The sequence below is a fragment of the Lynx canadensis genome, chromosome A1 (assembly GCF_007474595.2).
Source record: "Lynx canadensis isolate LIC74 chromosome A1, mLynCan4.pri.v2, whole genome shotgun sequence".
NCBI classification, from domain to species: domain Eukaryota; kingdom Metazoa; phylum Chordata; class Mammalia; order Carnivora; family Felidae; genus Lynx; species Lynx canadensis.
In genome coordinates this window covers 159,062,588-159,089,662 of record NC_044303.2, presented here as the reverse complement: position 1 = coordinate 159,089,662, position 27,075 = coordinate 159,062,588, and the positions used below count along the sequence as shown (strand labels likewise).

The following is a 27,075-nucleotide window of genomic DNA, read 5'->3' as shown; positions in this document are numbered from 1 at the left end:
TATCACATCAGGCCATATTAGTTAGCTATAGTATTCTTGCACATGTAAAATCTTGTGCTTGGAAATATTGGCAGGTATAAAACAAGAAGAATAATTGAAGACGTGCCTATTAATCTTCAGAAAAATATAAAACAATGAAACAAATGACATACACAGACTTTATCTAGCAAAGGATCAGAAGGGATAATCTACCTGCTAACCCACAAAGTACCAATAATTAACAAAGCAATAAAAAAATTTACACAAAAAAGTAAAAGTAGACACACAGATATTGCCAAGCCTTAATAGAATGATCTGGATTGATCTTGGCTCCAGAAGGAAAGGGAGTTTTTTCAGATAAAACTATCTGGGAGTTAAAAAGAGGAGAGTAGCATTTCATGAGTTTGGATAGGCATGAATTGGAGGGTAATAATTTTATAAGAGTAATCTGAATACTGCCTCAAATGGAGGAAAAATACAGATCATTATTGTAGATATTTGTTATTCTGGGCCATCCGCATTATTGAAGTCTCTCGTGACATTTTGATAAGTTACAGGAGTGTGAATCCTGCCTTCCCAATAATGAATCAAACATTAAATTTCGCAGGCTATGTTGTCAAGCTATAAATTGTTCAAGCTCTCTGAGGTTCAGACTTCAGAAGGACATATAGAAAAATGAAATGATGTATACATAGAGAAGTGACATAAAAGTTGCTGTTGTATTGGAAACAGGCAACAGACAAAACAAAAGGAAAAACATTATATTCTATGTGTTAAACATCTTGAATTTGCTTCTGATTCTGAGAAAAATTCTAGAATTGTTATTAGACAAATACATCCTTAGAAAGAAGAACAATCATAAGAGCCAGTACAGAGCCACTTATATTATTTCATTTAAAATTAACCTCATTCATCTTAAGGATAGAACTAATAGATCAGAGAAATGTGGCCAGTGTTGTATTTCTTGATTCTAGTAAAGCCTTTACCAAGGTTTCTCAAGATTGGCTGGTGAGCAAGATGATAGTATGGTTAATTGAATTTACTTTCATTATTACCGAGAACATCATGTTTTAAGACATCCTGTTTATAGTCAATTACCAAAAAACAAAAGGCCACAGGAGGTTTAATTCACAAGATTCACAGGAATCTAATTCATTGCATAGGGAACATATTTCCTCTTCTGAGGAGATGTATAGCTGTCCTCACACTTCCTAGGTTTGGGCTAGTCACCAAATGATCAGGCCCCAGAAATCTAGTACTGAAAGAGTAAGACATATAACAAATATAACTGACCACCCTCTGCATCAGAACTGAGTGGCTGCTGCAGAATTACTAGGAACACAGCTGCACAACAACACAGACTGGGTCACACCCCAAGCTCTTTAAATCTGTTATCAAGGTTAGTCCAGGCCTCTGAGTCTGGGGTAGAAATAGCATCCACAAAGTTGCCACAGAAACTGAAAGAAAGCTAATGAAACAAGGAGCAAACTGAGAGGAGGTGAACTAGACCACTAGAAGAAAAGCAGACACCTTTCCTGTAGGGCCCTCCATTCTGGGTCATCTTTGAAAACCCTGCTCAGAAAACCTATCTATTGGAGCCTGAGTGAACGTCCTTTTTGTCCAATCACAATGAGGGGAATTCCTCTCTGCAGAGTCCACGTAGTCATCATCTCCTTGACCTCCACATCTTCCCCCAGAAAGGCAAGCTGAAATGACAAGTGACTTTGGTAATGGAGGAGAGAAACCAAAGAGATCAGAAATGCAGATCTCCTTGGCTACCAGAAACAAGGCTTATGGAGGAGGAGGGGAGACCTCAGGCTGCAGTCTCACGGCGGGAACTGGATCAGGGCTGCCTACCCCAGGCCTGCTCTCTGCAAGTGAACTGAAGGAGATAGATATGTGGGAGAAGGTTGACATCTGGTAGCAAAGTCCCACAGGAACTTGAGACTGGAGCCTCTCTCCTGCTCCATTTCAACCCCCCACCCCGAAAAAAAAAAACAATAACAGAAAAAAAACCCCACCTCTCCATTTTAATAACGGTACAATGGGGATGTTTAGGAAAGAAATGTCTATCTTTAGGGGAGCTTTAAATATTCCAAAAGAACAATACTACAAAAATAGATATCTATTGAATGGAGAACAAAACCTCCAGTTTCCTAGCTTCTCATAAGGATTTCTGATCCCTGGATTATGCTGAATCCTCCTTTAAAAACTAAAATTTATGGGATTACCATGACTCATTTAAAAAAGAGTTCTCCTTTTTTTTTCATGGTTACTTTTCTTTCTGCTCTACTACAGTGTTCCAATAACTTCCCAGAAGTAAACAAAAAGAGCCTCAAGAAAACCGCTGACTATATTTCCAAACCTAACATATTTGGTTTGGCATTTTTCTGAGCCTAGAGGATGCCAATGTGGCACTAACCACGCAGAGGAATTCTGAGCTGAGATATTTTTAGCTAGCAGTGGGGTTGTGGGAAAGCTGAATTATAACAACAAAAATAGAGTAGTAATAGCATCATCCCCCTAAATGGCCTGAACATTATTTTTTCAGTCAGCTTTGTTTCAAGGAAAATTGTGGAGTCTCTCTTCCTTTCCAGTTATTTAAAGGGACAGGTGGGCTACTCCACACACTCACTTCGGGTCATGTGATGCAGGTCTCTTCTACTCTGTAAGCTTCCATATACTTACTGTGCAGCTTGTCATCTTGGAACCAGAATAATAAAATCCACCAGATGTAAAATTACCTAAACAACTCTATAAAACAAGAATGAAAGAGCATGGTCATGTGGGTACTGATAGTCCCAAGTAACAAAAGTTACTTACATACATAAAACAAAAAGAGTAATTTTTGCAGATTTCCTATGGTCACTGTGAAAATGCATTTTTTAAAAATTTTCATGAATTGCTATATTCCTTACCATGTCTATCTAGGCCAATGAAATATATATAAAACTTTATGTTTATGTATACATAAAGTTATATGTAAACTTTATGTTTATGTATACATACACATAAGCTTTAAATATACATATGTATTTTAAGTTTTCTAAAGAAGTACAATGTAGGGGTGCCTGGGAGGCTCAGTCAGTTGAGCATCCGACTTCAGCTCAGGTCATGATCTCACAGTCGGTGAGTTTGGGCCCCCCATCGGGCTCCGTGCTGACAGCTTGGAGCCTGGAGCCTGCTTCAGATTCGGTGTCTCTCTTTCTCTCTCTGCCCCTCCTCTGTCCACTCTCTGTCTCTCTCTCTCTCTCAAAAGTAAATAAATACTAAAACAAAAATTTTAACTAAAAAAAGGAGTACAATGTAATAGAATAACTTTTAGGAAGGAATCAGTTTGTTGAATTTTTCTTTCATTTCTTCTTTTCCCCCTGGGGAGGTCCTACTTAATTCTTTTATTGTGCATGCTACTCATGCCCCTATTTAGCCTTTTGGCAACTGAGTCTAGTATTAACCTTCTCCTATAATATCACAAATTCCTTGACTGAGGAGGGGGAATGCCTTTGCTTACCTGAGCATACCCAATGACTACCACAGTAGCATATAGAGAATGCGTAATAAATTTTGAATTCCGAATTAAAATGAGACCCAAGGAAATCAACAACTTGTCAATCAACCTTTAAATAACCAGGAGTTAGTGCTTAAAAGGAACTATAAATGGAAAAATCACACACACACACACACACACACACACACACTGTGAGGCTATCAAATGCCATTAAACAATTTTATGAAAAATAACAACAAAGGATGCCTCTAACTCCCCAGTTGCTATGACATGTTTTAGAATTGATGTTATGTGACACAAAGCTACGTAAGATATTTTCAGGAATTTTTCGGTTTCATACCACAGTTTCATTTGGCATGAGAAAGTGGTCAACTAGAACTGAGGACATTTAGGGGAAGGTTAACAGCGAGACGTTCCTGATAACTGGGAAGAAGCTGTGTTGTAATTGAGAGGATGAATACTGGACTTAGAGTGGGAAGACAGATGTTACGTACTGACTCCATCATTGCTTGGTGTATATGTGACCTGGCACCAATTTCTCCCTTAGTATTACTTTTCCAACCTGTAAAAATGGGATAAGAATGCCTACCTTACCTTCCTGAGATGGCTGATAAGCATGATATGACAAAAATTAACATAGAAATATTCACAGTTGGCGTAAAAGAATCTTGAAATTGTTGGCCAAATTTCTCCTTTAATCTCCCCCCTACCCTCCTACACCCTTATGCACACCAAAAAGAGATTGTTTGTTGTTGAAAAAAGACAAGGTTTATGTCTACACACACACACACACACACACACACACACACACTGCAAAGGAAAGGAAGGAGGAAAAAGATGGGAGAGAAAAGCAATGTGTGGCTGGTTGAGAAGTTTAGGAGGAACTGTGGAGAGAGCATCTAGATCATCAGCAGGAGGTAGTGCAAATGGATAAAGAGCATTGTTACAGGTACTAGTAAGGACTGTGTATTTTGGTCCCTTTTATAATTTTCAAGAAATGTGAGTAAAAGCTTTGAGCTACTTTGAAAAAATGTTTAATGACTTGACTTTGTTCCTTTGACCACACACATAAATTACTGGACCATGAGGGTCCAGACTTTATAAGGGCATAAAAAATATTAAGTGAGATTATGTATTTGAAATATCTCTTTAAACTGTTAAGTGCTATACAAATACTTAACAGTATTATTACTGTCCCTAGGACATAAATGTTTATAAGGAAGAGAGGACCTCTTCTGTCTACAATGGCTTAGGGTTTTTCGACCTGTATCCATGAGCTCTGCCAGTACAATACTTCTATTAAAGATTATTTTACTTACAGTTGAACATTTAAGAATACTTTAATAATTATTAGAATCATCTGAGTTGACTGCATGTTTTATTTTTTGTCTTGCCTATTATACTACATGAATCTCAATGACAGACACCAAGATTTCTTGAATCAATGATCAACTTTTTATTAATCACTAGTGCATGGCATTAAAAAATAGATACAATTCTTGCTCTTAAGCAATTATTATTATTATTATCACTGTTATGTTTAAGCCATTATAAACTAATAAAAGAGAATGTCACTTTACGGAACAGATTCATAAATGTATTTCTAGGTATTTAGGAGAAAGGCAAAGCAATGAGGGCTGGAGTAGTCTATAAGGAGGAGGTAAAATCTCAGCTAGAACTCAAAAGATGGATGGTATTTGAATTCTTGGAAAGAAGAAAGTGCAGTTCAGGTAGCAAGGGCACTAGAAACAAAGACATGATAACGTAGGGATTAAGCAGGATTTCTTCTTATGAGGGAGAAAATGTGTCTCGCTCAATGGAGAATGCAGGCTGGACAATAAAGTTGAGCAAGCAGAGTTCAACCTTAAAACTTGGGCAGAGAAGATTAGGTATTTATGGTAGGAATTAAAAAGTCAGAGGTGCCTGGGTGACTCAGTTGAGCATTCAACTCTTAGCTTCGGCTCAGGTCATGATCTCACAGTTGTGAGATCAATCCCTGAATCAGGATCTGCACTGACAGCGCGGATTCTCTCTCTCCCTTTCTCTCTGCCCCTCCCTGACTCATTCTCTCTCTCTCTCTCTCTCAAAATAAATAATAAAAAATGGAATTACAAAGTCATTAAAGAATTTTCATTGAAGGGAACCACAGAGAAGGAGGCCAAATATCGAATACTGTGACTAACCCAGTGTGATACCCTAGTTTAGTGTGGTGCCAGAGGAACAAGGAAGGGGCTGCTTTTTATTGACCTAGACAATGTGGAAAGTGGAATAAATATTGGTTGACTGACAATGTAACTATTTATAAACGTTCATAATTAGCCTGTTACATTTTAGGCTTAACAACAGTCTGCTGTTACTCAGTTTATGACTTACATTTGACAAACTGCTCCACAAATCATCATTTTTGGCATTTCCATAACTGAACTTCTTTAAGTAGTGAATAATTCCTTCCTGGAATTTCTCCTTACTCAGAAGATCCTTGAGAATATTTGAAATACAAGCTCCCTGAAAGAAAGAAAGAAAGAAAGAAAGAAAGAAAGAAAGAAAGAAAAGAAAGAAAGGAAAGGAAGGAAAGGAGGAAGGAAAGAAGGGAGGGAGGGAGGGAGGAAGGAAGGGAGGAAAACAAAACAAGAAGATAAAGAAAAAAAGTAGTATGATGTATTTTTAAAGAAAGCTTAAATTTTATGGAACATGTGTAATGTCTGAAAAATGAACATCAAATAAAAAAGTATAACTAGTGGCAGTAACCTGGAAGCAGTAACTTCAACTGCTGGTTTCATGACTCTCATTATATTTCTCCTAAAAGCAGAGCTTCCACTTGCCCACAGCAATTACTACCTTCTCATAGGAAACTGCATTAAACATTTCCTGTATTTAAATAGGAGTTTCTGCCTGATTGGAGATAGGAAAGGATGAATTTCATGAATCTTGTCCAATCACTCCAAAACAAACAGCCAAAAAAGCATCATCCTAAATAGGGAAGAAAATTTTGTCACTTTCAATTTGAAACTTTCAAAGCAACAGAAAACACAATAGGCTCAGTACGATATTCTTAGAAGTATTCAATCAATATTCCTTGCAATTGATTTTAAGTTTCTTTCCCCTTACATATTCCCCTTTTATCAGTTCTCTACTTCATAAAAGTGTAAATATAACACTCCTTCAGACATTATTTGAACGTTTACCATGTACCAAACCCTTGGATAAAAAAATAAAATGGTTCCTATTTAGTGAAACACTTGCTATATATCAGGACCTTACATTCATCATTTTTGATCCTTTCAACACCCTGCAAAGTAGATGCATTACGTGTGTTTTACAAGTGAGAATATATGAATATTTGGGATTTCACCAAGGATTCAAAACATAGCAGATAAGAAGATACTCTGAATCCATATTTGTCTATACTATACTGGGCCAAATGCCTATCCCAAAGAGCTAATTAACCATCACAAACCAACTTGTTATGTAGTGTTTAGACTTCTTATGCCTAAGGAAAAAGACATGTTTGAAAACAATCTTTTCATAAATTTTGGGGAAGTGAATAGGCCTTTTGAAAATTCTGGAGGAGTGTGCCCAAATTATGCTTAATTTTCAAGTTATATGCCAAGAACTCGGCACAGGCTCTGTAGCCATGGGCACTCTCTTGTCCTATATCATATGACATTCTTTCCTCTTACCCCACATACTCAGCTGTATATTTGTGCTATTTCAGTTTTCTGTCCATAGATTTTTGGGTGAGGGATTTATGTTATGGGCTGAACTGTATGTAAGGTATGACATACAAAATTGTAAACTTACAAATTATAGCTTTGGATATGTAGCATTAAGTGGGATGAGTTCCATGTATGTTGCAAAACCTTCATTGAACCAAATATCATTCCATCATTTCATTGTAACCAGGTTGCCAAACCACTAGGAGGCAAAGACTCAATGTTATTAGAAATTAAACAAATATGAATATTACTAACTGTAGCAAAAAATGCAATGGGTGGTAACTTACTTCTTTCAGTAGTTAAGACCTTTCCTCTCTGTTACTCTTTTCACTCTGTACAGCTTCCTTGTACTGATTTCTGTGCCTTCTCTTCTCACCACCACATTTTTGCTTCTTGCTTCACTTTTCTTTCTTTTGTGTCCTTATTGCCCCCAACTCTCCAGCTTCCATTTTATCCTCCCAACATTTCCTGGCTATTAGATTTAATATTAAGGAAGAAAATAAAACATTTTGTGGGGTAGTTTTTATTTCTTACACACTTATTACAATCTCACGTCATCCTTGATTTATGGGCTTTGGGGAAATATAAGCCAAAATATCTTTGGCAAAGTCACCTCATTACATTAAGTAGCAGGTACTTAAAAGAATCATAAGATTTTGTTTAGGACTCTCAGATTGTTACACAGTATTACTGATGAGGACATTTAGTTGTTAACTTTTGCTCTGACTTCCCTCCAGGGATTAACTTGGACACTCAAGTGAATAAAGTTCTGAGATTTTAAATATATATAAATAAAATTAAAAGGATGCCATAAAGAAATCTAAATAGAAATTTACCCTTGACCTATATTTGATCTGTAACACCAGTTTTAAGTGTTACTACTTTTTCATGTACTTTTATATTGTATTTAGCCTATATGCACAATACTGTCCATCTAGTTTATCTGTTTTAGAATTGCAATCTCCAGAAGGATAGGAAATTAAACAAAAGGATTCCAAGATTCAGAAGAGCCTTCTTAAAATTATAGAACAGAATGTAGCTTCTAGAAACTGTTTAAGTTCTATTTCTTTTCTGATAACCCTCAGATCATTTTACAAGTGGGCACTGATCTTCCTGAAGTCATCTGTGAGAAGGGATGGGAGGTGTTTTCTTAATTTGAGAATTGATGAGTAAGAGAAATACAAGTTGAGCTGATTATGGTAACTTTACCAGTTAATAAGAGTGGTGTATTCATTCACTCATTCAATAAATATCTTTAGAGAACCTACTACATTATTTGGCAACATGCCATATGTTAGAAATATAAAGATGTATATAATATATCTTCTGCCTCAATACAAATGATGGAGGTCAATGGTTAGACAGATAAATGCAATCAAGCATTATGGCGCTATGATCAGTGTCTGTACAAGGGATAGAGAAGATTCCAGGAGTTAAAAATCAGTTCTGCTGGGAGAGTGTGTAAGTTAGTTAGGAAATGACTCATTTCCTGAGTCTTGCAAGGGGTCTTCAGGTATGTTGCAAGTAACGTGTACTCTAGGCAGATCAAGCAGCAGAAGAAAAAGCATAAAGGATCAACACAACCTAGCATGTTTAGGAAATGGCAGGTGGTCTGGGATGGCTAACACTTAGGGTATTGACAAGAGATGAGGCTGGAAAGGTGGAGAAGGGCTTCATCTTGGGGGCTTTATATGCCATGCTATGGACCCCTGACTCACTCAGTTGACATTGGGAGTCTTTGTCAGAGTAAATGATCATATGGAGATCAACTGGGATACAAAATAGTCAAGACAAAAATTCCAATGCTGTCTGCTGCTTCAGCCCTAGACTCTGTGTCTCCATGAAACAGAAGTTATTAAAGGAAGGCCTAGGGGAGCCTCAGAGATAGAGTTCTCCAACCACTCCTCTATGAACATTCGGTAGAAAAATTAGAAATCCCCAGATTCAGTCAAGTGCTTTAGAGCTACCAGTGATTACTGATCAAAACCCCTAAGATGGGCCAGTGGGGAAATTCTAAACCAGAATAAGCCACGCATATGTTCTTAAAGTACAATGCTGAGCACGGCTCCTATGTAATTGGATTTTTAGTTTGCTGTTTAAATAAAATCCAACTTATCATTATAATAATGATAAAGGATAAAGTTAAAAATTAATAAGATATTACTAGCTTCTATAATAAAATGATATTTGTCTACTTGGTGAGAGAGAATTTGGGGGCCCTTAATAATTCACTGTGCTACTAGGGACTTTCAGAAATGAATAGAGTGGAAATAGTCTCTGATATCTATATATCTAGTTTTATAGTTTCATATTTGTATCTAATACAGTGTTGATAGATGGGCCTTGGAAAGCTTAGCCTGCAAGAAATTGTAGCAGTAGCAGAGATCACTGTTGTCATCATTAATAACTAACACTGACTGATGGTCTGCTATATGGCAGGTACAGACACTTACCTGTAATTCTTAACAACAGTTCCAAGAAGCAGGAACTACTATTAATTTAATTTTATAGATGAAGACACTGAAATTTAGAGAGTTAAGTAATGTCTAGGGTAGTGTCTAGGGTCAGCACCCTATGAGTACTTGGATGTGAAGTACTTCTTTGTGGCCATACAATGACATGTTCAAACTGAGGGGGTTTGATTTTGCCCTAGATTGGAATGCCATGGTACTAAGGAGAAATATTTTTAATAGAAATTTCTATTTGTAGAGTTTCTAATTCTGTGCCCCATATATCGGCTTAGTCCCTACCTTCTTTAGTAAAAGATATTTGAAGGCTTTGTCATGAAAAGTTTTAGAGGACACAGTGGCCACTTCTCTTGTGACAACACTCCTTTGTGAGTCTCATAGTCTAGAGATTGAGAACTCTGCTATTTGACATATATGTTTGGTTTGAGAGTCTTCAAAGTCCCCTCTAAAGGTAAAATGATATAATTTTATGTTGTTTCAGGAAGACAGCTGGTGTCTGAAACAATGCTTTTTTTGGCCTGATAGCAAAAGAATGTCATGAGTGTTAGGTACCTGGTGTGCTAGTTCATGGACTATGACTTTGGTGACCCACAGTCTATCAGAAACAGAAGAGGTCTTGGGATCAAAGAGCAGTGATGTTTTTTGATATGTGATGAGGCCCCAATTTTCCATGGCTCCAGATTCAAAGTCAGGAATGGCAACTAGATCTAAGAAATAAGAACAACCATATTTGATCATTATGGCTTCTGCACCAGAAATGGAATTTGCTTCCTCCTCAAATACATTGTGATCCTTTAATGTATAAGGAGACTTTCTGAAAACTTTAAGACCATCGTAACATTGACATGGTATCTTGTAGTTGCACTGAAAATAATCAGTACCCATTATTAAGCAGCATTAATTCTATCAATATGGTTTTGGTTGTAGCTGAAGTAACCTATTGACATGTGCTAAATTCTGAAAATACCTTGGGTGCATTACTGCTAAGAAAATGATTTATTTAAAAACACTCGTATTTTATATTAAGACCAGTTAAAAACTTTGAAAGGTATCAAATAATTTCCAATATGTTTGAGATTCATCAAGACATATAATGAACTCATTTCTATTAAAGAGACATAGGATTGTAATTTCAGGAAAATGTGTTTTAAAAGCAATCTCTATGGTCAGTATTTTAATTGGTATTTCAAGAACATATAGCCTCTATTAAGAGCAAATGTCCTTCCAAGGCAGTAGAGGAAGAAAGCTGTGGTTATCAATTATTTCTGACCTCAATTTCCTTTTCAACACTGATATTTCCTCTACTTTTTTTTTAAGTTTATTTTTTATTTATTTTAAGAGAGAGAGAGCACGTGTGCCAGCGGGGAAGGGGCAGAGAGCGAGGGAGAGACAGAAGTGTAGAGCTTGAACTAACGAATTGTGAGATCATGATCTGAGCCAAAATCAAGAGTTGAACACTTAACCAACTGAGCCACCCAGGTACCCTGATGTTTCCTGTACTTCTTAACGAAGTCTTGAGGAAATAAAGTCAAATTTAATCATCTTTAAGCAACTCAGGTATAATATATATTAATTTATATTGTATCTGTGTATGTGTACATGTATATCATTTGGCATCAATTTCATGTAGGTCAGAAAAAGTACTGTTTGATTAAAAAGAAAGGTATTTTTTTTAAAGTTTGAAATAAACCAAGTCACTTGGCTTGTAATTATATTGTCTGGAATTAATACAGGTTAATACTAGTGGATGGAAACAAATATTTCTAAGACAATCAAAAACAAATCAGCACCAGTAAATATTAGTATTCATTAGCACTTCAAATGTGGAATAATTCCTTTTGTAAATTGCACTGATGATTTTATATTGGATCACTTCCCATAGTCATTAGAGATACTTATATCTAGTTTGATTTTTCCTAAACTACATGCTTCTTTTCAGTTATTTTTTAAATGCATTTCATATAATTTTCAAGGCTACATTTTTCAAGAACAATGTAAGATTGTTGATGGTTGTTATCAGATCTTTCCTTGACTTTTGATATAAGGACAGTAATAGATTACAGGTAAATTTAGTATATCTGTATATAGCACCTGCACTGTAATAATGCAGTGAGCCTCAGGAACTAGAGGAATAAACTCTTGGAGGTGGCTTTTTATGGTCCCTTTTACCTCCTCTAAGAAAAAACTGCACAGGGGCGCCTGGGTGGCTCAGTCAATTAAGCATCTGACTTCGGCTCAGGTCATGATCTCACAGTTCTTGAGTTCAAGCCCTGCATCAGGATCTGTGCTGACAACTCAGAGCCTGGAGCCTGCTTTGGATTCTGTGTCTCCCTCTCTCTCTCTGCCCCTCCCCCACTCATGCTGTATCTGTCTTCCTCTCTCTCAAAAATAAATAAACTTTAAAAAAAAAAAGAAAAAAACTGCACAGAGTTTGGAGTAAAAGGGAGCAAAGACATGGTAAGGAGTATGCTTTAACGTCCCCAAGGGAAAAAGAAAAAGTTTTGTCACTGTCAGAAATTCTAAAAACTGATCTACATATGTTATAAAACTTAAGTCATGGTTTGATATGTTCTGCAACATTATTAAAATCATAACTTCTATTTTTTTAAGATAGAAAATTAATCCAAGATAGACTATGTGTATCTTCCTATATAAAGATCTACTACTAGCACATTCAAATTATCTATTTCCTCCAAGTGTTTTTTTTTTTAACCTGTGCCACATTCTTATCTTCCAAATGCAAATGCACTATAAACAGCTGGAGAGACAATTTTCAGCAGTTTACATAAATCTTTGGCAACTCTGAAGAAGGTTACTGGTGGGGACGCCTGAGTGACTCAGTCGGTTGAGCATCCGACTTCGGCTCAGGTCACGATCTCATACTCATGAGTTCAAGCTCCGCGTCGGGCTCTGTGCTGGCAGCTCAGAGTCTGGAGCCTGCTTTGGATTCTGTCTCTCTTTCTCTCTGCCCCTCTCCCACTTGTGCTCTCTCTCTCTCTCTCAAAATAAATAAACATAATAAAAAATGTTTAAAAAGGTTACTGGTGTTATACAAATATGGTACAGAAAAAAGTTGTGTGCTCTGAAAAATTCATCCAGTTATTATTTTTTATGTTTATTTATTTGTTTGTTTGTTTACTTATTCATTTATTTATGTATGTATTTTTGAGAAAGAGAGAGAGTAAGCTGGGAGGGGCAGTGAGAGAGGGAGAGAGAAATCCCAAGCAGGCACCGTGCTGTCAGCATAGTGCCTGTCATGGGGCTCCATCTCACCAATGAACCATGAGATCGTGACCTGAGACAAAACCAAGGTAGTCTGCTTAACCAGCTGAGCCACCTAGGTGCCCCTGGAAAATTCATCCAGTTAAATCTAATATACAATGCAGCTATTTTAATTTTTTTTTAATGTTTATTTATTTTTGAGAGAGAGCACAAGCGGGAGAGGGCCAGAGAGACAGGGAGACACAGAATCCAAAGCAGTCTCCAGGCTCTGAGCTGTCACCACAGAGCCTGATGTGGGGCTCAAACTATGAACAGTGAGATCATGACTTGAGCCTAAGTTGGATGCCTAACCGAGTGAGCCCCTCAGATACCCCCAATGCAGCTATTTTAACAGGAACCTGATAAAAGAATAAAAAATGATTCACACTAGTTGAACTTCTCATAAATACTTTATTTTCTACAGTCAAGAACCGTCTTTGAGGTACAAATTATGGTTTCCTGGGCTAACCGAACCCCTTCAGTAACTCATTTAAATCATATATACAGAAAGAAATCAAAGCAAGGTCTATAAGCAAAAGTAAAGACAATGACATGGAATTTGAACCTACCCAGTTTGGGGAGTGGATAGTTGATACCAAAGTAATGTTCATAAAAATCAAGGAGCTTTAATGATGCTTCCAAGGCATAATGTTTTTTACTCCATTTGCCTGCAGATGTGTAGACAGACACCTGGAAATGTTGATCAGAAGTAGTTTTTGAATGTCACAAATCCTTAGCACGATTCCATTCCTAACAGCCCTCACTCAAAGAAAGGTTGGCTGCATTTTTTGTTTGTTTTTATTATTCCAGTGCCTGAATATTTTTTTTCTTTTTCTTTTTCTTTATTTAATTTATTTTTTAAATTTACATCCAAGTTAGTTAGCATATAGTGCAACAATGATTTCAGGAGTAGATTCCTTAATGCCCCTTACCCATTTAGTCCATCCTTCTTCCCTCAACCCCTCCAGCAACCCTCTGTTTGTTCTCCATATTTAAGAGTCTCTTATGTTTTGTCCCCCTCCCTGTTTTTATATTATTTTTGTTTCCCTTCCCTTATGTTCATCTGTTTTGTATCTTAAAGTCCTCATATGAGTGAAGTCATATATTTGTCTTTCTCTGACTGACTTACCGTCTAGTTCCAAACACATAGTTGCAAATGGCAAGATTTCATTCTTTTTGGTTGCCGAGTAATACTCCATTGTATATATATACCACATCTTCTTTATTCATTCATCCATTGATTGACATTTGGGCTCTTTCCACTCTTAGGCTATTGTGGATAACGCTACTATAAACATTGGGGTGCATGTGCCCCTTCGAAACAGCGTGTGTATCCCTTGGATAAATACCTAGGAGAGCAATTGCTGGGTCATAGGGTAGTTCTATTTTTAATTTTTTGAGGAACCTCCATACTGTCTTCCAGAGTGGCTGCACCAGTTTGCATTCCCACCAACAATGCAAAAGAAATCCTCTTTCTCCACATCCTCGCCAACACCTATTGTTGCCTGAGTTGTTAATGTTAGCCATTCTGACAGGTGTGAGGTGGTATTTCATGGTGGTTTTGATTTGTATTCCCCTAATGATGAGTGACATTGAGCATTTTTTCGTGTGTCGGTTGGCCATCTGGATGGTAGACTGCATTTTAAAGAAATTATTGTGATATAATTAAGCATGCTATTAATAGGCGATAAGATGTTCCAAAAAGTGTTACAGCAAAAGTCGGTCTTAAAAATAATAAAAAAAACCTTGTGTCTCCTGTTATAATCCATTCCCTAGGTACTTATCTTTAAATTTCAAGCTTTATTAACAAATCATATCATGAGATCCCACTTTAGCTCATCACTATCACGCATTCTAGTACTTCAGTGCTAGCCTTCCAGAGTTATGACTACCAGCACAAGTCAAATAAAATATAGGTCTATAAGGTGGAAAGCCTTCAAGAAGTTACTGGATCCACCTCCCCATCTAGTTTACTTTAAACTCAAAAATGCCCAAATATGTTCATTGACTCCCCCAAAGTAAATAGTTATTAAGTGGAAAAATTAAAATTATATTCCACTTTTATTGGGTTTCAAGTATGGCGCCACTTTCATTTCATGATCTGCTTTCACGCTCTGAATTACCTAAAGTCCCTTGGAACTTTTATAGGAAGGATGTATTTATAGTTACCATTTTTTGGTGCCTTATCAGACACAGTGCTAAATGTGTACATGTGAAATCTAATTTAATCCTCTCAGCAACCTTATGAAAAGATGGAAACACATGGAAATTAAGTAACTTGCTCCAAGTTACCCATGTAGAAAATTGTAGAGCTGGGATGTGAAACCTAGGAAGCTGAATGGAACTTGCCCTCTTGAAGTAAACTGCCATCTGAACTCTCATATATCTATATCTATGCACACCTGTATCTGTGTGCAGAGACGCTGTGTTATGTATGGAGATGCATCGCTCATAATATACATCTACACATCTGTAGTTATAATATGTGTATAAATTGAAATAGCCATTTTATAGATGTTTTTCATAGGCATATTTCATGGTTCTTTGAATGTTTTTATGTCTACATTTGGTGCCTCAGGGTAAGGAGATGATGATGATGATGATGGCAATGATGATGATGATGGTGATCATGATGGCTCTACCGATATTTGCAAAACTCTTTAAGATAATCGTTGGATATTATAAATTTGTGAAAATAATGAAGACTGTAAAAAGTATGAATTCTTCCTCTCATTAAGGAAAAAAGTTATAGAAAACGATTTAAAACAATGTGAATGTCTTAAAATAAGATGCTGATTAAAATTTTTTTGGTACTTCCACGCAGTATAATACTAAGTAATTATTAATGTAGTCTTATAGAAAAATATTTAATAGCTTTCAATTGTTATGGCATACTAAGGTGAAAATGGAGTTAAATAATCTTAAACATTATTCTGTAAATCATAGGTATATTCAACTACTGTATACACTCTTGTATACTGACATACATACAGAAAATATTGGGAAGGCTTACACTAATATTAACAGTAATTATATCTTGATCATGGGATTATGAGTAACTTATTTATTTTTTTCCTATCTCTATTTTGTGAAACAAGCATAATATTTTGATAATAAGGGAGAAAGCTTAAGAAAGTAAAGAAAAACTCATTGCTGTCAGGACAGTGTATAAAATTAGAACTCAGTCTTACCTTGACCCCTGACGAGGTTGTGCCACTCACAGAGTTGAAATCACAAACTATGTAGGCTGTAAGATATGTCCTCATTTTTACCGTAGTTTCAAAATGATCTTCTAAGAGGCCTCCTTTAGTTCAATCATCTTAACTTACATGAAGGGGGAAAAAATAGTATTTGTAAACCAGAGTATTTTACAATGTCTATGACTTAAGCCAGGTAACTTAGAGGAAGGTCCTGATGCTTTGAAGGATACTTGATGCCATTATAGGAGATCAATGGGCCATCATACTATTCTCTGACCACTCTTCCCTTTATTTCTTTTATCATTGGACTTCCTTGAAGACACAAGGTACTACTTTTGGGATCCGAAAATAATGCCAAATCTTACTTTGTTGCTTGAAAAAAATAAAAACATTTTTGATGTTTCTACTTCCTTGAAAGGCAGTAATCTCCAACACCAGCATAAATTCAAGTTCTGCACTGCTAAGCAAAAATATCAAAGAATGTCTCCTTGCCCTTTGTTTGTTGTATGATAAATAAATCACTGTTGCAGAAGGAAATGGGAAACAAAGCTGAGTGACATACTTTTCATTATCTTTTAATCCTCTTATTATTTATGTGTGAGGTAGGTGTTATTTCACAGGTGAGGAAACAGAGTCTCCAAAATGTTAACCGAATTGCCCAAGGTCACAACAACTAGTTCCACAGCAAGACCAAGATGTGGATGTGACCGTGTGACTCCGAAGACATTGCTCATTCTTTCACTCGCTGTGTGACAGCTTGAGTCATAGTCTTATTTTATCTTTGCTTCATTGATTCAGCAATGAAAGCAGGCAGGCCAAGGAGGTCATTAGTAATTTAAGCTTCTGCCTATCTACAGAGGAAGTAAGAAGTTTTAAGCCTACAGACTGGTCAGCCACATCTATCAAATTCACTGAGTAATTACCAAATTCTATCTTTATTTTCTCCGGATGGCTTGTCCCAGAGATGGTCTCCACCGTGGTACAATGACCCAAAATATGGAATGGATACAGGTCCAGTAATCTGAAAATTCTACTTTCTTTAAATTGGTAACAACTCTTAGACCAGCTTTCCCCTCCTAACACCCCTTTCAAGGCATCTGGCTTTTGACAGCACTAACCAGGGCTTGTTAAGCATGTTTTATCTGTTTGGATAAGATTGCAGTTTGCTTTGGTGAGACAAAATAGCTTGAAGTATTACCAGAAACTGCCTAGCCTACTTAAAAGAAAAATGTTTGTGCTATTTAATTCTACAGAATTCTATTTTAAAAAATGAGTCCTTCAGTTTTAATAAAGCATATGACATTGGCCAAGCACTCTAAAGAAGGTAGCAGTATATACAGGACTGTAATTTTTGCTTCTACCCTACAAGTTAATTTTGCAGAACAACAATCTCTTTTTTAAGGAGTCTGATTCAACCAGAATTCTATGAGCACATACTTCTAACAGAGGTTAGGATCATGGTAGGGGCTGGGGAGAGGGCATTATGACTGTAGTCTTATGACCAAACTCAGTAAAAAAATCATTCAGTGAAGTGTGCTAGAGCCAGGAGAGGAGAGGGAGGCAAGGCTATAGGACTATGAGGGAGTGAAAGTCTGTGACACTAGACACTGGTGGTGCAAATGGCTAAGAGACAGATGGGCATTCCCTCTGATTTCTCCCCCCAGATGAAAATGTGGCCCATGAAGGCTGTTTTGTTCACAATCCTGGAAGAACCCATGTAGATTAACATTGCCTTAAATGGAAGTGTATGGGGTATGAGTGTAAGTTCTTCCAGGACTGGTGATGTAAGTTCCAAGTACAGAACACTTGTTGCTAGACAAGAATTTAGCTGCTTTCTCAATTTTGGCAGAACTTTTCCTGCATAGCAAGTGTCACCAGCAAGTGTGTGTTCCTTTAAGGAATGAAGGGGACAAAGAAATGCCCAAAAGATATGCTGCCTCTACTAGTGCTTGGCCAGCTACGTCATTTCCCTTGAATCTTGTATTCTTAACTAAACAGATTGAGAATTTAGCATGTATTGCTTCTTCCTAGAACCCACTTAATTGCTGCAGTTATTATGCAGATAGTAAGATTGTAGCATTAATTCGGTTGTCCTTTTTTGGTCAACCATTAAAGTCTGGGTTGGACATGTAAGAGAGAAGCCGAAAGTTAAGCCAGTATTTTCTGGGAAAGTCATGATCCAGACAACTGCACAAGTCACTTGAGGCAATGCAGATATTCAAGGATTGCATAAAATATTTTCGAAACATTGACTTATGTGTCTTAAAAATGAGAAGTTGGTGGAGGTTTCTAAGGATAAAAAAATTAATTCTAATAGAATGAAATGGCAATTATACTTGCATCGCATGTTAATTAAAAGGCTTTAATAACTATATTTTTACTTTACCCTCCATGATTATTCATATGAAAAATGACCTTAATCAAAAAGCTGCCAGGAAAGAGACTGACCTGGCCTTAAATGAACATTCAGTTAGAAAACACACTTGAAGTTCAAGCAGAGGATCATTTTTAAGTGGAAATGAGTAGGCTAATTAAATTGCTGTCTGTGTGATCAGGGAAAAACTAGGATATGTGTCACGCGGAGTGTAGTCACTTGTCCCCCTCGATCTGCTCTGCCAGTATTTCAAAGCAAATACTTTTACCAGCATTAAGCAGAAATCTAGGGAATTTCAGTGTCTAGTGTTACGGAACCATTTCTCCTCTTCAGCCATGGAGGCCGGTCACTGTGGAGGACAGAGAGAAAAACAGAGTAGGGTTCCTTGCTGGCCTATGATGGCCTGGCTCCTTCTGGGCTGCTCATTTTGCTGAGCTGCTTTAGGTGATTCTGAATGTCATCATTGGCCAAGTAACACAGATTTAAAAAGAATGCTGTTTTCATATGAATACAAACAAAATATAAATCACTTTGTTTTTTTTTTTTGTTTGTTTTTCTTTTTTTAAAAAAGCTTCTGGTATAACAACATCCTAAAGAGAATGATGTTAAATTCTAGACGGATTGGGGTTATTATATAATATGTCAACGGATAAAACAAATTGATGGCTTACATCTTGAAACAAGAAATATTAAAAAAAAAAAAAAAGGCAACAAAGACCAAGGTTCAGTTTAAGAATGATTCTCCCAAAGTTTCCGAAAGTGGCAATACCTTTGGCATATGTGTCCTCTTTCTCTTCTTATCGTGATTGAAAAGTTGGCTTTTTTTTAAATTTAATTTTTAAATGTAATTTATTGTCAAGTTGGCTAACATACAGTATATACAGTGTGCTGTTAGTTTTGGGGGTAGATTCCCATGACTTATCACTTACATACAACACCTAGTGCTAATCCCAACATGTACCCTCCTCAGTGTCTGTCACCCATTTCCCCCTCTTCCCGCCCCTCCACTAAGAACCCTCAGTTTGTTCTCCGTATTTAGGAGTCTGTTACGGTTTGCCTCCCATCTTCTCTGTTACTATTTTTTCCCCTTCCCTTCCCCCATGGTCTTCCGTTAAATGTCTCAAGTTCCACATATGAGTGAAAACACATGATATCTGTCTTTCCCTGAACTGACTTATTTCACTTAGCTTAATACCCTCCAGTTCCATCCATGTTCCTGCAAATGGCATGGTTTCATTCTTTCTCATTGCCAAGTAGTATTCAATTGTATGTATAAACCTTATCTTTTTTACCCATTCATCACTTGATGTACACTTAGGCTCTTTCCATAGTTTGGCTATTGTTGAAAGCGCTGCTATAAACATTGGGGTACAAGTGCCCCTATGCATCAGCCCTGTATCTTTTGGATAAATTCCTAACAGTGCTATTGCTGGGTCGTAGGGTAGTTCTATTTTTAATTTTTTGAGGAACCTCCACTCTATTTTCCAGAATGGCTGCCCCAGTTTGCATTCCCACCAACAGTGCAAGAGGCTTCCCATTTCTCCACATACTCACCAGCATCTGTTGTTTTCGGAGTTGTTAATTTTAGCTGACTGGTGTGAGGTGGTATCTCAGTGTGGTTTTGATTTGTATTTCCCTGATGAGGAGTGATGTTGAGCATCTTTACATGTATCTGTTGGCCATCTGGATGTCTTCTTTGGAAAAGTATCTATTCATGTCTTCTGCCCATTTCTTCACTGGACTATTTGAGAAAAGTTGGCTTTAAACAGTGGTTCATCCACATAGACCAATGGAATACAATAGAGACTACAGAATTGGACTCACAAAAGTATGGCCAACTAATCTTTGACAAAGCAGGAAAGAATATCCAATGGAAAAAAGACAGTCTCTTTAACAAATGGTGCTGGGGGAACTGGACAGCAACATGTAGAAGAATTAAACTAGACCACTTTCTTACACCATTCACAAAAATAAACTCAAAATAGATGAAGAACCTGAATGTGAGACAGGAAACCATCAAAACCCTAGAGGAGAAAGCAGGGAAAAACCTCTCTGACTCAGCCGCAGCAATTTCTTACTTGACACATCTCCAAAGACAAGGGAATTAAAAGCAAAAATGAACTGTTGGGACCTCATCAAGATAAAAAGCTTCTGCACTGCAAAGAGATAGTCAACAAAACTGAAAGGCAACAGAGAGACTAGGAAAAGATATTTGCAAATTACATATCGGATAAAAGGCTAGTATCCAAAATCTATAAAGAACTCACCAAACTCCACACCCAAAAAACAAATTATCCAGTGAAGAAATGAAGAAGGGAAGAGTACATGAATAGACACTTTTCTAAAGAAGATATCCAGATGGCCAACAAGCACATGAAAAGATGCTCAATGTCACTCCTCATGAGGGAAATACAAATCAAAACCACACTGAGATACCACCTCATGCCAGTCAGAGTGGCTAAAATGAACAAATCAGGAGACTATAGATGCCGGAGATGTGGAGAAATGGGAACCCTCTTGCACTGTTAGTGGGAATGCAAACTGGTGCAGCCGCTCTGGAAAACAGAGTGGAGGTTCCTCAAAAAATTAAATATAGATCTACCCAATGACCCAGCAATAGCACTGCTAGGAATTTACCCAAGGGATACAGGAGTGCTGATGCATAGGGGCACTTGTACCCTAATGTTTATAGCAGCACTCTCAACAATAGCCAAATTATGGAAGGAGCCTAAATGTCCATCAACTGACAAATGGATAAAGACGATGTGGTTTATATATACAATGGAATACTACTTGGCAATGAGAAATATTGAAATCTGGCCATTTGTAGCAATGTGGATGGAACTGGAGAGTATTATGCTAAGTGAAATAAGTCAGGCAGAGAAAAGACAGATACCATATGTTTTCACTCCTATGTGGCTCCTGAGAAACTTAACGGAAGACCAGCGGGGGAGGGAAGGAGGAAAAAAGAGTTACAGAGAGGGAAGGAGGCACACCATAAGAGACTCTTAAATACTGAGAACAAACTGAGGGTTGACGGGCAGTGGGGGACAGGGGAAAGTGGGTGATGAGCATTGAGGAGGGCACCTGTTGGGGTGAGCACTGGGTGTTGTATGGAAGCCAATTTGACAATAAATTATATATATATATAATAATGGGTTGGCTCAAAATCCATTACTGCAATTATTCTGTGAAATGAAGAAGCCACCAGCCAGATTATACAAGTGAAACCAAGAAAATAATGAACTATACCTTCAGAACACAGCTTATCAAACCTGGAGGTGATATATTTGACTTCTAAAACTTCCCAAACTATAATCTTAGTGAATCTAGGCTGTCTTTTTAAATAAAACAGGGGTAAAATTTTGTTTAGTAGCTGCCAATCATGAATAATGAACAGTTCTGGGCATTCTACTTACATGGTCTCCTTCATACTCATAGTAGACAAGGATATTGAGGCTCAGAGAATTTGAATGACCCTACCAGGATCCTTAGTCACTAAACAACTGACATGGGCATGCCCAATCAATTTGACACCGAAACTAAGATATTAGTAGTTCAGCACTGTCTTTAAACCTAAGGGGCCCTTAATCAGAGATTTGAATACTTGTGAATATGAGTGATGTCTTAGGTTGTGTTCTCAGAAAGCAGACCCTGATTTATTAAAAACATGCTTCCAGAAAACCAGTAAGGAGTGAAGGAAGCAGGACAGGGTAGGGGAAAAAGCCAGGTTGGGTCCAGCTTCAGCCTGATCTCTGGAGAAGCTCTGGAATGGAAACTATACCTTTTAAGTTTTCCCCTACTGAAGGCAAGGAGCTGAGTTTTCATACTTTGTACCATTTGTACCCCATGGGGGACCTAACTCCCAGAAATGTCTAGCTCTCTCTGCTTGCCGGCAAAGTAGTTCCAGTTCTCAGACTATAATAGGTACATAGATATTCTGACAAATCTCTATACCTCATCACCTTGATAATACTTGAAATTGAATTATAGATTTATTCTTTGAACTTTAAACTTCCATTAAGAAACAAACTGGCAGAGCAGATTTTTATTGGAGAAGGAGGGAAGAATTAAAAAATCTCTAGGGTTAGATAAAGAGTAAGAAGGACTCGGAGGGAAAAAAAGAGGGGCTGTCAGGATAATTGTGAGTCAATTTATTTTGTATCTACAATACAGATTGGAAAGATGAGGCTGGCGATCTAAACGATTTGCTTGGAACTTGGGGCCTTATTTGGATTTGGTAGCAGCTACCATGTGTAAAGGAATTCCACACGCCTAGAATAATTTTCACTATTGTGAAATTTTGTTTATAGTAAGCCTACATGGGGAAAGCAAAAAATCTAATATTTTTTCTGCTATTTGCACCATTAGTTTTAGCTCTGCATATGAAGTAGTGATTTATTGCTTCTCAAAGAATGATTGTTGACTAGATTATTTTTATATTTTAGGTTAAGTTGTACTTGTGTGTGTGAGACAGACAGTGAGAGAGAGAGGGAGAAAGGTATCCATAAGAGTCTGTTGACATTGTCCTGCAAAATCATCCTACATGTTAGACCTACTAGGGGACTGAGTATGAAGAGAACCAATTAATCATAAGAAGAGTCAGAAATAGCCTAAAGTTAGTTATGTGAGACATGTTGAAAAGTCCTCCACCTTTACTCAAAAAAATCTCCCCTCCAGTTTCCCACATCTCCCAAAATGATATTCTTAAAAACTATTTCCTTTGGGTGGACTCTTTGTCACTTGAAAAAATGAAAAAAAAAAACAAAAAAAACAAACAAACAAAAAAAAACATTACTGGTCACATGTTACCTCAGGGAGAAGAAATTGATGATAAAGTTCCTACCCAATACTATGTTGGCCTGAGAACAGACCCATGAGAGTTGAGGCTGCAATGAAGAATCCCCAGGGGGAGGGGCAAAGACCTGGGCCTGGGGGAGGACTGTCCGAAGTGTACTGCGGGCGGGTTTGAAGTGGGGTGGGGGGGGAGGGTGGTCACAGGAGTCCTCAGAGGGTAGTGAGCACCTAAGGTGGGAAAGAAGTGATATGTAGCAGACATTGCTAAAGTCACCTACTCACTTTCCTTTTTCACTTCCAATGGAATTCTGATTTTACTCAGGAAGATAGTGAGTCCAGATAAAAGAACCACCTCTTCACATCCCTTGCAGCTTGGTGGGGCAGTATGACTCATTCTGGCTTGGTCAGTATTTGGGTGAGAAAACTTTATAAAAGGAATTACACTCAGTTGGAATGTTTCTTTTTGCCCTTTTCTCCCCCTTTCTTTCCCCCTTCTTCCCACCTACAATGTGGACTTGATGCCTAGAGGTGCAGAAATAATTCTGTATTAGGAGGAAGGCCACGTGCCAAGGGTGCTGAGCAGAGAGGTAGAAGAAGCTTGGGTCCTGGACAACACTGAAGACTGCTGTAACATACCTGAGCTGTCCTGTTTCTGGACTTCTTGTTGCAAGAGGAAAATGATCCTCTGTGTGGTTAAGCCATTGTATTTAGGTTTTTCTAACTGGCAATTGGATGTCCCTGATAAAAGGTGGGAAAGCACTGAAACTAGACTCCTCTTCCCTCCCAGATGGACCCTGGCCCTGGACAACCAAATCATCCATTATGAAGCACCACTGATTCCTCTTTTTTTCTAATCTCACATAACTAATATATCACCAAATTCTGTCTGTTTCACCCTCTAAAACAAATGCCAAGTTCCATCACTTCACTCCAGAAGCATGGTCACTAGCCTGGCTTAAGCTACCCGTATTTCTTGGTTCTACCACTGCAATGACCTCCTAAATGATTATTGTCCTCTACGTCCCCCTCTCTATAATGTATTCTTAACATATACTTGAGCTTTATGGAGCATACATCGGATCAGAACCTCCTGATGAATCCCCATGGCACTGGAGTAAAAGTTTAAACTCCTTGCAAGAGGCTCAAAGTCTTTTATGATCTGACCCCTCTCTACTCTACTTCTATCCATTGTCACTGTCCTCAAGCCATGCTGGTCAATCAGTCAAACCTCAGACCCTTTGTACTTCTTGCTCCCTTTTCTGGGAATACTCTACCCAAAGATGTCCTCATGATTTTTTCCTTTTTTAAAAAAACACTATTCTCCGTTTAAATGCAACTCTTTGGCAGGGACTTTCCTGACCACTTAGATAAATTAGTTCCAATCCCCAGCTACCCTTTCTTTCTATTTTAGCACCTTATTTTATTTCCTTCATAGCATTTATCATTTACCTTGTCCGTTTAATTTATTTTCTTGTCCTGGTTGTCCCTTCCCACATATCTCACCACTACACATTCCATGCCTAGAACAGTGCCTGGCATATAGCATGTAGTGTTCAATAACCATGAACTGATCAAATTGACTATATTTGTCAATTCTCCAGACTTGTTCCTGCCTCCTGGATTTGAGTCATGCCATTTCTTGCGCAATGTACACACACTCTCCTTCTTCTCTCTCAAGCTAAATCTCATTTGCATTTCTGTCTAGTCCCATATCAAGACTCACCTCCTTTGAGAAGCCTGCCCTATTTCACCTTTCTGTGCCATCCATCACCATCCTCCCCCCAGCACATAAACATGTTTACCTTATTACAGTCACATACTGGTGTGTCCTTCTAGTGATTCTCCCTCTAGCTGTTTATGCTTCTGCACTCTGTGTTCCCATCTTTACCGAGATTTCCTTAAGAAGTGATGGAGCTGCTTCTTCTTCCAAGTTTTTCACAGTTTACTGAGCTTTCCATAAATGACTGCTGAAATGTATTTCTGGCAAAAAGATGTAACCCATTAGGAAAGTAATCACAAGAGACTAAACAGCTAGAGCAATGTCCTACCTTGTTTTACCACCACAAGATCTGTATGTGCTTTTATAAAAGCCTTCAAAACCACCGGCTGACTTGGCCTAGAGGTCAATGGCCACAGGTTAACTCAAATCAGCCATGAGTTTCTCTAGAGCCAGAAGTGCAATTTGTTGATGAGCAGCAAAACTCAAAACATTCAGCTTTTTTCCTGGTTTCCTGTATCTCAAATCTTCCTCTGATCGAAGGATGATATTCATGATTTCAAGATCTTTGCTGTGCAAGATGATATATAGTGCGGCATCTCTGACCAATCTTCTCAGATGTGATAAAGCCCAGGGAGGTAAGATTTGGATGGACCAATCATAGTGAAGGGTAATGACCATGCTGGGGAACCTTAGCTCATTCCAAAGAAATGGTTCCCCGTTGGTGGATACTAAACCCCAGGGCCCTTATTGAACTGATCAATAGATGGCATTGAAAATTGAGAACAAATGCATATTTTGGGTATGATGGTTGGACAGTAAAATCCCATATAAATATTAAATATTAGTTTTCTGCATGATTTGGCCGTTTCAGAAATCTATTTTCCAGAAGACAGATTAATATCCAGGCTAAATCTCACAATATTCTCCAGCACTGCACTAGCTCTAGTTACGTCACACTGATCAATGTGTGGATTTGATCTAGAAGGAAAAAAACAAAAAACAAAAACATTTATAGCATGTAAAAAGAGAATCAATTAATAAACAAAACTTAAAAAAAATAAAAGTGGATATGTGAATGGAGAAAACCTGCACTCTGTCAGAATCAAGCCAATAACTACACAATAAAGTAGAAATTGAGCTATCATTTGGTTATTACAAATAAAAATCATTTAGAGTTCATATGAAGGGACTCTGCCTCAAAATTGCATGTATAGAATTCCCTCTATATTCCTATGCAAAGAGCATAAGGCAGGTATGCAAATTCATTGCATGTTAAATGCTTTTAACATTTGTCTACATCATTCTAAGAGTATTCTGGACACCTGAGAATAAGCTGCACAGTTGGTCTCTATTTTGTCTTAATGAGTCACAAAGAAACTCTATATTTTTTGGATGCCAGATATTATTATTAATAGCATTGAACTTTATCTCTTTCAATAAATAACATCTTCTGAATGGCCTTATTCTACAGCCATGGGTGGAAAAGTTGCTGGTCAAGTTAGGTTTTTAACTTTGGCATAATTCCAATATATCAAAAACTATAGAATAAAATTTTGAGTTCATAATATTCTTAGTGAAAATATTTAAAAAGTTGTTTTGGTGCTTGTCATCTTAGGCTACCTTTGAAAATGAAATTATATCAAACTGAATTCACTGCCTCTAAATAGAATTAAGATTATTTCTTCTTATCCAAAGGGTAAAAATATAAAATATAAAATTAGGACAAACAATACGGTTAGTTTACATGATTCAGCTCTGACTCCCATCCTGCCAGCTGCCTCTACTTACTTCCAACTCCAACTCAATCCATGAATGGTTTCCTTTCCTTTTCTTTTTTATCATTAACAAGTTCTTTAGAATTAATTATCCAGTTATTTTAATTTTCTAATTTGTAATATTAATGTAGACAAACAGATATTGTTAAAGGAACCAGAACAACAAAAACAAAAAGAAGAATAGACTAATGGTCAAATGATGACACTTATTCACTAAAGCCAAGATATGGAAGCAACCTAGTGTCCATCAATGGATCAACAAGTAAAGGTGATGTGG

General features: G+C 37.4%; 1 pseudogene; it reads right to left on the bottom strand.

The window, feature by feature from the left end:
* Positions 1 to 27,075, bottom strand: part of LOC115519468 — a 113,442-nt pseudogene that overhangs the window by 13,666 nt on the left and 72,701 nt on the right.